Source organism: Lepidochelys kempii, chromosome 4 (genome assembly GCF_965140285.1).
Source record: "Lepidochelys kempii isolate rLepKem1 chromosome 4, rLepKem1.hap1, whole genome shotgun sequence".
NCBI classification, from domain to species: domain Eukaryota; kingdom Metazoa; phylum Chordata; order Testudines; family Cheloniidae; genus Lepidochelys; species Lepidochelys kempii.
The window spans coordinates 123,668,437-123,679,195 of record NC_136383.1 but is presented as its reverse complement, the minus strand read 5'-3'; positions in this window follow the sequence as shown (position 1 = coordinate 123,679,195).

The window sequence follows — 10,759 nt, the reverse complement described above, 5'->3', positions numbered from 1 at the left end:
TCGACTCCCTCAGGGAACGGATGGCCAGGATCCCCTGGGGGACTAACTTGAAGGGGAAAGGAGTCCAGGAGAGCTGGCTGTATTTCAAGGAATCCCTGTTGAGGTTACAGGGACAAACCATCCCGATGAGTCGAAAGAATAGTAAATATGGCAGGCGACCAACTTGGCTTAATGGTGAAATCCTAGCGGATCTTAAACATAAAAAAGAAGCTTACAAGAAGTGGAAGGTTGGACATATGACCAGGGAAGAGTATAAAAATATTGCTCGGGCATGTAGGAATGTTATCAGGAGGGCCAAATCGCACCTGGAGCTGCAGCTAGCCAGAGATGTCAAGAGTAACAAGAAGGGTTTCTTCAGGTATGTTGGCAACAAGAAGAAAGCCAAGGAATGTGTGGGCCCCTTACTGAATGAGGGAGGCAACCTAGTGACAGAGGATGTGGAAAAAGCTAATGTACTCAATGCTTTTTTTGCCTCTGTTTTAACTAACAAGGTCAGCTCCCAGACTGCTGCGCTGGGCATCACAAAATGCGGAAGAGATGGCCAGCCCTCTGTGGAGATAGAGGCGGTTAGGGACTATTTAGAAAAGCTGGACGTGCACAAGTCCATGGGGCCGGACGAGTTGCATCCGAGAGTGCTGAAGGAATTGGCGGCTGTGATTGCAGAGCCACTGGCCATTATCTTTGAAAACTCGTGGCGAACCGGGGAAGTCCCGGATGACTGGAAAAAGGCTAATGTAGCGCCAATCTTTAAAAAAGGGAAGAAGGAAGATCCTGGGAACTACAGGCCAGTCAGCCTCACCTCAGTCCCTGGAAAAATCATGGAGCAGGTCCTCAAAGAATCAATCCTGAAGCACTTGCATGAGAGGAAAGTGATCAGGAACAGCCAGCATGGATTCACCAAGGGAAGGTCATGCCTGACTAATCTAATCGCCTTTTATGATGAGATTACTGGTTCTGTGGATGAAGGGAAAGCAGTGGATGTATTGTTTCTTGACTTTAGCAAAGCTTTTGACACGGTCTCCCATAGTATTCTTGTCAGCAAGTTAAGGAAGTATGGGCTGGATGAATGCACTATAAGGTGGGTAGAAAGCTGGCTAAATTGTCGGGCTCAACGGGTAGTGATCAATGGCTCCATGTCTAGTTGGCAGCCGGTATCAAGTGGAGTGCCCCAGGGGTCGGTCCTGGGGCCGGTTTTATTCAATATCTTCATAAATGATCTGGAGGATGGTGTGGATTGCACTCTCAGCAAATTTGCGGATGATACTAAACTGGGAGGAGTGGTAGATACGCTGGAGGGGAGGGATAGGATACAGAAGGACCTAGACAAATTGGAGGATTGGGCCAAAAGGAATCTGATGAGGTTCAATAAGGATAAGTGCAGGGTCCTGCACTTAGGACGGAAGAACCCAATGCACAGCTACAGACTAGGGACCGAATGGCTAGGCAGCAGTTCTGCAGAAAAGGACCTAGGGGTGACAGTGGACGAGAAGCTGGATATGAGTCAGCAGTGTGCCCTTGTTGCCAAGAAGGCCAATGGCATTTTGGGATGTATAAGTAGGGGCATAGCCAGCAGATCGAGGGACGTGATCGTTCCCCTCTATTCGACATTGGTGAGGCCTCATCTGGAGTACTGTGTCCAGTTTTGGGCCCCACACTTCAAGAAGGATGTGGATAAATTGGAGAGAGTCCAGCGAAGGGCAACAAAAATGATTAGGGGACTGGAACACATGAGTTATGAGGAGAGGCTGAGGGAGCTGGGATTGTTTAGCCTGCAGAAGAGAAGAATGAGGGGGGATTTGATAGCTGCTTTCAACTACCTGAAAGGGGGTTCCAAAGAGGATGGCTCTAGACTGTTCTCAATGGTAGCAGATGACAGAACGAGGAGTAATGGTCTCAAGTTGCAGTGGGGGAGGTTTAGATTGGATATTAGGAAAAACTTTTTCACTAAGAGGGTGGTGAAACACTGGAATGCGTTACCTAGGGAGGTGGTAGAATCTCCTTCCTTAGAGGTTTTTAAGGTCAGGCTTGACAAAGCCCTGGCTGGGATGATTTAACTGGGAATTGGTCCTGCTTTGAGCAGGGGGTTGGACTAGATGACCTTCTGGGGTCCCTTCCAACCCTGATATTCTATGATTCTATGACTAATCTAATCACCTTCTATGATAAGATTACTGGTTCTGTGGATGAAGGGAAAGCAGTGGATGTATTGTTTCTTGACTTCAGCAAAGCTTTTGACACGGTCTCCCACAGTATTCTTGTCAGCAAGTTAAAGAAGTATGGGCTGGATGAATGCACTATAAGGTGGGTAGAAAGTTGGCTAGATTGTCGGGCTCAACGGGTAGTGATCAATGGCTCTATGTCTGGTTGGCAGCCGGTGTCAAGTGGAGTGCCCCAGGGGTCGGTCTTGGGGCTGGTTTTGTTCAATATCTTCATAAATGATCTGGAGGATGGTGTGGATTGCACTCTCAGCAAATTTGCGGATGATACTAAACTGGGAGGAGTGGTAGATACACTGGAGGGCAGGGATAGGATACAGAGGGACCTAGACAAATTGGAGGATTGGGCCAAAAGAAATCTGATGAGGTTCAATAAGGATAAGTGCAGGGTCCTGCACTTAGGACGGAAGAACCCAATGCACAGCTACAGACTAAGGACCGAATGGCTAGGCAGCAGTTCTGTGGAAAAGGACCTACGGGTGACTGTGGACGAGAAGCTGGATATGAGTCAGCAGTGTGCCCTTGTTGCCAAGAAGGCCAATGGCATTTTGGGATGTATAAGTAGGGGCATAGCCAGCAGATCGAGGGACGTGATCGTCCCCCTCTATTCGACATTGGTGAGGCCTCATCTGGAGTACTGTGTCCAGTTTTGGGCCCCACACTACAAGAAGGATGTGGATAAATTGGAGAGAGTCCAGCGAAGGGCAACAAAAATGATTAGGGGTCTGGAACACATGACTTATGAGGAGAGGCTGAGGGAACTGGGATTGTTTAGTCTGCAGAAGAGAAGAATGAGGGGGGATTTGATAGCTGCTTTCAACTACCTGAGAGGTGGTTCCAGAGAGGATGGTTCTAGACTATTCTCAGTGGTAGAAGAGGACAGGACAAGGAGTAATGGTCTCAGGTTGCAGTGGGGGAGGTTTAGGTTGGATATTAGGAAAAACTTTTTCACTAGGAGGGTGGGGAAACACTGGAATGCGTTACCTAGGGAGGCTGTAGAATCTCCTTCCTTAGAAGTTTTTAAGGTCAGGCTTGACAAAGCCCTGGCTGGGATGATTTAATTGGGGATTGGTCCTGCTTTGAGCAGGGGGTTGGACTAGATGACCTCCTGAGGTCCCTTCCAACCCTGATATTCTATGATTCTATGTTACATTCTTATTGCTTTGTCAATAAAGTCTGAAAATGGAACTGTGCTGAAAACTCAGAGTTTATACAGCTGTTCTTTTTTGAGTTACAAAATCAGCTTGCAGGAGTGCTGACTTTTGCTGTTGCATAGGGTTAGCGGGATATGCATTTCAAGAGAGGCCTGCATTAAAGTTATTTTCTTTGAAGGACCTGAATGTTGTGTGTGTTCTTGCCTGTACATTACACTGATTGTCTCTGCACTGGCAAAGAGTACTGCAGCTAGGGGCAGTACTCTATTAATGATCATTTGATGTCTAAGCATTATAGTTCATGTTATTTTTAATGTAATAACTTCAACCTGTAAAATTGAATACAGTAGCTGGTTTTGAGACTGGAACATTATTTTTGTACTTCATCCTGTGTTTTATTCCTCAACTCCACAAAGTGTTTGGCCATGTGTTATACCTTCTGGGCCACTGGAATCATACAGTGACTGTGAAGTGGTAACCTGCTGCTTTTTCTTTCCCATATTCATAAAGTGCCAGTTGTTGCATCACAGGAATATGGCTTATATTTTGATTGTTAGCTAGAAGGATCACAGCTTCCATTTTAGCTACAAGACTAAAGTAGTATGTGTTAATTTGAGGTACTGAAAGTTATATGTATAAGGAGCTGATACAAAAATTTAGCAGAAAATGTTGGAGTGCATTTATGTGTCAAGACTGCGTGTCTTGTCCATGTTCACTGAAAAATTTTGCTAAGATTTGTGAAATTTTTGATCAAATCTGTGCCAAGGTTTGAGTGAACCAGTGCTGATTGATGGCTGTGCAAAAAAATCAGATGAAGTTTATAATTCCATGAGGTTTCTGCACAAAGCTGGGGGAAACTTGTAATTTTGCTTTGAGTCAACCTTTGCTGAGTTTCAAGTTTTTAATGAAATCAGACAAGTTTATTGAGAAAATGTTGTCCATTGATTGACCACAGCAATAAGATGCTAACAGATAGAGACAGGCCTAAACTATATATTTTGGATCCAGACCCTAAGCCAAACTTCTTCGAAGTTCAGGATTGTTTAAATATAAGACTTTGGTCCATTATAGAGATCTGGAGACATCCACAAAATATGGACCCAGATTCAAAATGTCTCAAAGCATGAGTGTTCAGACACAAGGCTTAGTTGGGACCAGTCCTGACTGATAAAAGTTAATTTTTCACAACTCTTAAGTTTTGAGGTTTGATATTTTCCCCTCTCAATTAAATGACAAGCCCTCAAGTTAACCATGTAGTAAGTCTGAAAAGCATGATTTCTTGCCTACCCAAAGATAAAAGTAACTGTGATATGCTTATCCTTGGCTATAAGGGCCTGCATGCCTTGTGAAAAGTTTCCAAGCTGCAGCATCCAACATGGTAGCACAATATGCAGCTAATGAACAATTCCGTCTTGCACTGTAGATAGTCAAAACATTGTTCAGTTCCGTGTTCTCAGTGACTGTAGCATGATTCTGTTAAAACATGGTCGTCTTATTTGTAATGTAAGACCAAACAGTATTTTGACCATTTTGATTTGCAACCATATGCTGCATCATGGTAACTTTTCCAAGCAAAGCTCAGAAGATATGAACTCAGGTGAATTGAAGCTGAAAAAAAATGTTAGAATGAGCCCCTGTGACGGAAAACTGCTGCATCTTCCTCGTCTCGAGCTCCTGATAGTTTGTTGCTGGCAGCTGCAGAATAGATAATCTGGCAAAGCTACCCCTTCTTAAAAATCCAAACTAACAAAAGAAGCCCCATAGGAAAAAAATGTTCTCAGAACACAAGAATTTCTAACTTTTCTTGGGCCAAATAAACAAGTCAGAAGAGATTTTACAGGCCAATTCCCACTGGTCAAAGAAAAAAAAAGCAAGCAACTATTGCTTGCTTGAGCCTTCCCAGACAAAGACCCTAATGGTGCCAACGACTAAAAATTCATTTTGAAAAATTGTCAGCAGTGAATGTAATTTAAGACTGGCAGCAGCAGGTCCAAGCTTTGATATTGCTTCCAGCTGCTGCTAGCCCTGGCTTTTCAGAAGAATCAGCATGCACACGGACAACACAAAAGCCTTGTCTCCAGTGGGAATTTGTCCAGTTTCCAGCAAGCAGTGGCTAGCCTCTGCTGTAGCTACACAAGTCCAGAGCAAGCCCAAAGTGTAGACTAGGAAAGCCACGATTTGCCCTGATGGATCTTATCCTTGCTTGAAACCTAGAACCTAAAACAGCTTCATTTCACAGTAATTTTTCAGTGATCTTTCTCATGCAACAGAAAAGAGAAAACTATAAACTGTTAAGAACATATGCATTTCTAATATGCCTGTTACTGTTGTATCTAGATTAGTGGTTCTCAACACACAGCCTGCAGGCCACTTGCAGCCCATGTGACATCCTCAGAGCCATACAGATAATATATATATATTGTGTGGATGCGGCCCACACAACACATAGAGAGATGCCATATGGCCCACAATGGAAAATAGGTTGAGAACCACTTCTTGCATGAACTGCAAAAGTGTTTTTCTGACTTGATCTTTTTCTCCATCATACAAAGTGATGCAAGGTATAATTTGTAGTTAATCAGTTCCTCTAGAAGGGGAAACTTTCTTTTCGTTTTGTTACTATTGTACCCACTTCTGTATCAACACCTCATTTTTGCTGTGTTTCACTGAGGTACTTAAAATTCACTCCTGCTGACTGTATCAACCTCCCAAGTCCCTGAGGGTCAGAAAGGTTTCATAGTATCCCTGTGGTTTTGATTCTTGTGGTGTCTTTCATGGAACTCTAAGGGGGGAAGGTTCTGAGTGTCATACTGCCAATGAGGAGGAGTTCATTCCATGTTGCAGACATGACAGGTGATTCTTTTCCTCACCAAGCCTGTGACTTCATGTTTGAAGAAGACACTGAACAATTTCCTAGGCGCAGAGCAAGGTTGAACCAGTATCTAGTAGGACAGAGGAACAAGACAACACCTGGGCTACTTTACTTTTGGCCCTTCTCCTGGACTCACTGGACCCCTGGCTCTCAGACGAAGCAAAGTGGCCTGCAGTATTTATTTACTGAGATGTAAATAAACATATCTCGTGGGGTCCTGCAGGCATCTGTCCTGGTCCTGTACTACTCAATATTTTCATTAATGACTTGGATAGTGGATTGGAGAGTATACTTATTAAATTTGAAGATGACAACAGGCTGGGAGGGAATGCAAGCACTTTGAAGGATAGGATCAGAATTCAAAACAGCCTTGACAATCTAGAGAATTGACCTGAAATCAACAAGATGAAATTCAATAAAGATAAGTGCAAAGTATTACACTTAGGAAGGAAAAATCAAACACACACTACAAAATAGCGAATAACTGGGTAGGTGATAGTAGTGCTGAAAAGGATCTGAGGGGTTAGAGTGGATCACAAATTGAATATGAGCCAACAACGAGATGCAGTTTTGAAAAAGATGAATGTCGTTCTGAGGCGTGTTAACAGGAATAGTCGTATGTCAGACACGGGCAGGGCTGCTAGAACAATATGTGTAGTGGGGGTGCTAAGAACCATTGAACCAAACTGTATATGATGGAAACCACTTCAAGCCAGGGGTGCAGCAGCATCCCCAGCACCTATGGACAAGGATGGTAATTGTCCCGCTCGGTGGACATGGTGAGGACTCGGTTGGAGTGCTGTGCCCAGATCTAGGCACCGCACTTTAAGAAAGATGTGGACAAATTGGAAGGAGTCCAGTGGAAAGCAACACAAATGATAAAACACAAATGATAAAAGGTTTAGAAAACCTGGCCTAAGACAAAAGGTTAAAAAAACTGGGCATGTTTAGTCTCGAGAACAGAAGACTGAGGGGTAACCTGGTAACAGTCTTCATGTATGTGAAGGGTTGTTATAAAGAGGGTGGTGATCAATTGTTCTCCATGTCCACTGAAGGTAGGACAAGAAGTAATGTGCTCAATATGCAACAAGAGAGATTTGGGTTAGTTAGTAAGGGAAAATATTTTGACCTATAAGAGTAGTTAAGCTCTGGAATAGGATTCCAAGGGAGGTTATAGAATCTATGTGATCAGAGTTTTTAAGAACAGGTTAGACAAATACCTGTCAGGGATGGTCTAGGTATTTTTGGCTCTGTCTCAGCCCAGGGGGCTGGACTAAATGACCTCCCAAGGTCCCTTCCAGGCCCAGCACTACATTTCTATGATTTTATGAATATAACGCACTAACCAGTCATCTCGTAGCCCAGCTGCAAAATTAAAAAACAATAATATAAATGAGAGTTAATAAGCTGGCATGAACAATGTGAACATATCACTTCCCAGCTACAACCTCTAAAACCCTCTGTCACTCAGAAAGAAACTGGGGAAGCAGAGACACCTTGAAGCTGCCCTGGCAGTAGGTGAATCCAGGTGGGGTATAGTGAGAGGACTGTGAGTTCCCTAGACAAGGACCACTTGCTGAGAATGCCCTGCCAGCAGCCTCCACTTGATTAAACCAAGCAGGGCACTGACTTTGCATTTTGTACGGAAGAAGAATAAAGAGTTAGTGTTGATTTAACCCCAGAGGCCAGGCTCTGGCCAGCATCAGGCAGATTTCTTCCTGAGGTGGCTGTGCTTAACCCACAGCTATAGCAGGAGAGGCATAACATGACAGGGTGGCAGGGTACAACATGTCCAGGGCTACTGATTTATCAGGTTATAGAGGGACAAGATAACCGGCTAATGTACCTATTTAACCAAAACCCATTCTCTCTAAAACCATGTATATCCATGATCATGGTAACAGTATTTATATTCAGGGGCGTACATTATAACTGGAGCACCCAGCCTTCCCTCTGAATATTCTCTGTGCGTATTTAACTTATGTCCTTAATGTTAGTGATTTTTGAAGTAGCTGTATAATTTTTTTTATTCATTTACTGCACCGACAAATCTGCGCTAGTTCCCATAATTCTGTCAGCACCTGTGATATTAAGAGATCAATAGTATATTTTACAGTACTCCCAGAGGTCTCTCCACACTAAACGTCCTCACTAAATGTCTTCCCAGAAAGTCGTTAGCTGCCTTTAATTCTTTTGGCTGGCTGAATGTTCTCTGGTCCTTCGTGATCAGATTTCTACTAAGTATAGAAACTTCTTCCATCTCCATAGAAAGGGAAGATTAAACTCCTTGCAAGCCTGATTGGACAGCCATTTGGGATTTTACTACTTTTTTCGTTAGACACCATGTGGACACTAGTGCATGGCTTTGAATTTGATCATCCTTGATGGTAAGTAGACAGATGACAACTTTATCCATGGACACAGCATGAACATGAATCTATAATACACATAATAACAAACTAAGGCATATGTGCACTTATTTGGCCCTAGGAATTAGAAAGATTTGGTTTACTCTGCTATACTGGGCAAGATGCTTAACCTCAGTGTTTCACTTTATCCATCTGTAAAATGGGAACAATGATACTGAGCCACCTTTGCGAAGTGCTTTGGAGTCCTCAAATTAAAATAGTAAAGTATTATTATTACTTAATTTTAGCAACCAGCAGTTAGAAAAGAAATAGTCTCATATAATTTAAACAGACTCATTCATAATATCTAATATACACATATAATGGCTTTCATCCCGAGGATCCTAAAGGGCCAAAATCTGATACCTGTATCCATGCTGAATAATGCTTTACCCCACAAGTGTTACTGTGACTGCATTAGGACTAAAGGGCTACACAGTCTGAGTAAGGGCTCCATATTGTAGTTCAAAGTGCTTTCCTTGCTACTTGCAGGAATGACTTGATCCTCTACTGATGGTGTAAAAGGGGTAGTAGTTTAATACTGCACAGTGACATTACACAATCATTTAAGCAAGAAGAGGAAAATATTGAATCCAATTGAAATCACAGATGTATAATGTTTAAACATTATTGGCCAAATTCTGACCTGATGTAAGCAAGAGCCACCCTGTTGACCTCAGTGGAGTGTAACAGACCTGCTGCTTACAGCCGTTCTGAATTTGGCTCTATATTTCTGCTTCCTGGACCTGATCCTGCATGACCCCTAAGCTGCCTCAGTGGGAGCTCTGGGAGGGCGAAGAATACAGGATGAGGCTTCTGATTGTCAGCATGATTAAAACTGGACAGAAATTACTCTACCATCTTGTCCAGTGAGCTCACATCTTGCCAGTGTCACATCTCGGCAGTACGGTGAGTAACACCACACAGTTACAGAAGGGCTGCAATATGCTGATTTTTTTTTAAATTTAAAAAGCTTAAAAATTTTGTTTCCAGATAAAACTTTGCCATTGGTATGCGTCCAGCAGCAGTGCTTCCAGCCGTGTGAATGCTCAGGAAACTGGGCTGAATTCAGCTTTGTTGTAATCTGGTTTAGGTTTTCATTAATAAGGGGCAAGCCCTGGTCCCACCTTGGCAAGTGTGGAGGGCCCCTGGCCGCCATTCTACTACACAAGTTGACAGCAGGATGGGGTGGGAGTTACACAGGACAGGTGCACTCCGTGCATGGCAAGGCTCCAACTCTGCAGGTGTACCTTCTGAAGCCGTGAACATAAGGTGCTTGGGAGTGGGTGCAGAGGCTCTGCCACTGAATGGATCCCCGTGCCCTTCTCTTCGAAGGACACAGATGTCAAGGTGGCTATTCTATCCATTAAGCAGCATCTGCCAGTCTGCAGTCTTGGGGAGGTGCTACTCCACTCCTTTCCTCCCCATTACTCCCCAGTGACTGCAGACAACTCGGAGGCCATCCCAAGATGCTGACAGGAGACAGATTATTCTTTCTGTTCCCTTAAACAAGTTGGAGCACCTAAGTGAGTACCACATGAACTAAATTTCTGTTTCTATTATTATTATTATTATTATTGTTGTGCTCCTGTCCCTACCTGCCTACTGCAAAGTGCTAAGATCAAGCAATTATAAAGGGGAAACTGGCAAATGTCTTACTGGCTCAGAACTGTTTGCATTGATCTCTGGAAAAAGTATTAAAATGGACACCGCCTTCTAGCCTTCCAAAAACTATCAGACTTTATCTCTACATAAAACTTTCTGGTGAAGTCTGCTATCGCCTAATATATTATTGAAAGAAACAGTATGGCCCCAAGGATAGTATAAGAGCACCAATGTTCTGTTTGTCAAGAACATAGCTGAATGCCAGGGAGAATGGGCATGTGAAGTTCTGATTTTGTGCCAGAATTTCCATTTGGAGTTATTTAAAACTAGACTGGACAAAGCACTCACAAATGCCCCACAGGGAATATTCCTGCACTGTGGGATGGACTAGATAACTAGAGTGAATCATAGAATATCAGGGTTGGAAGGGACCCCAGAAGGTCATCTAGTCCAACCCCCTGCTCGAACCAGGACCAATTCCCAGTTAAATCATCCCAGCCAGGG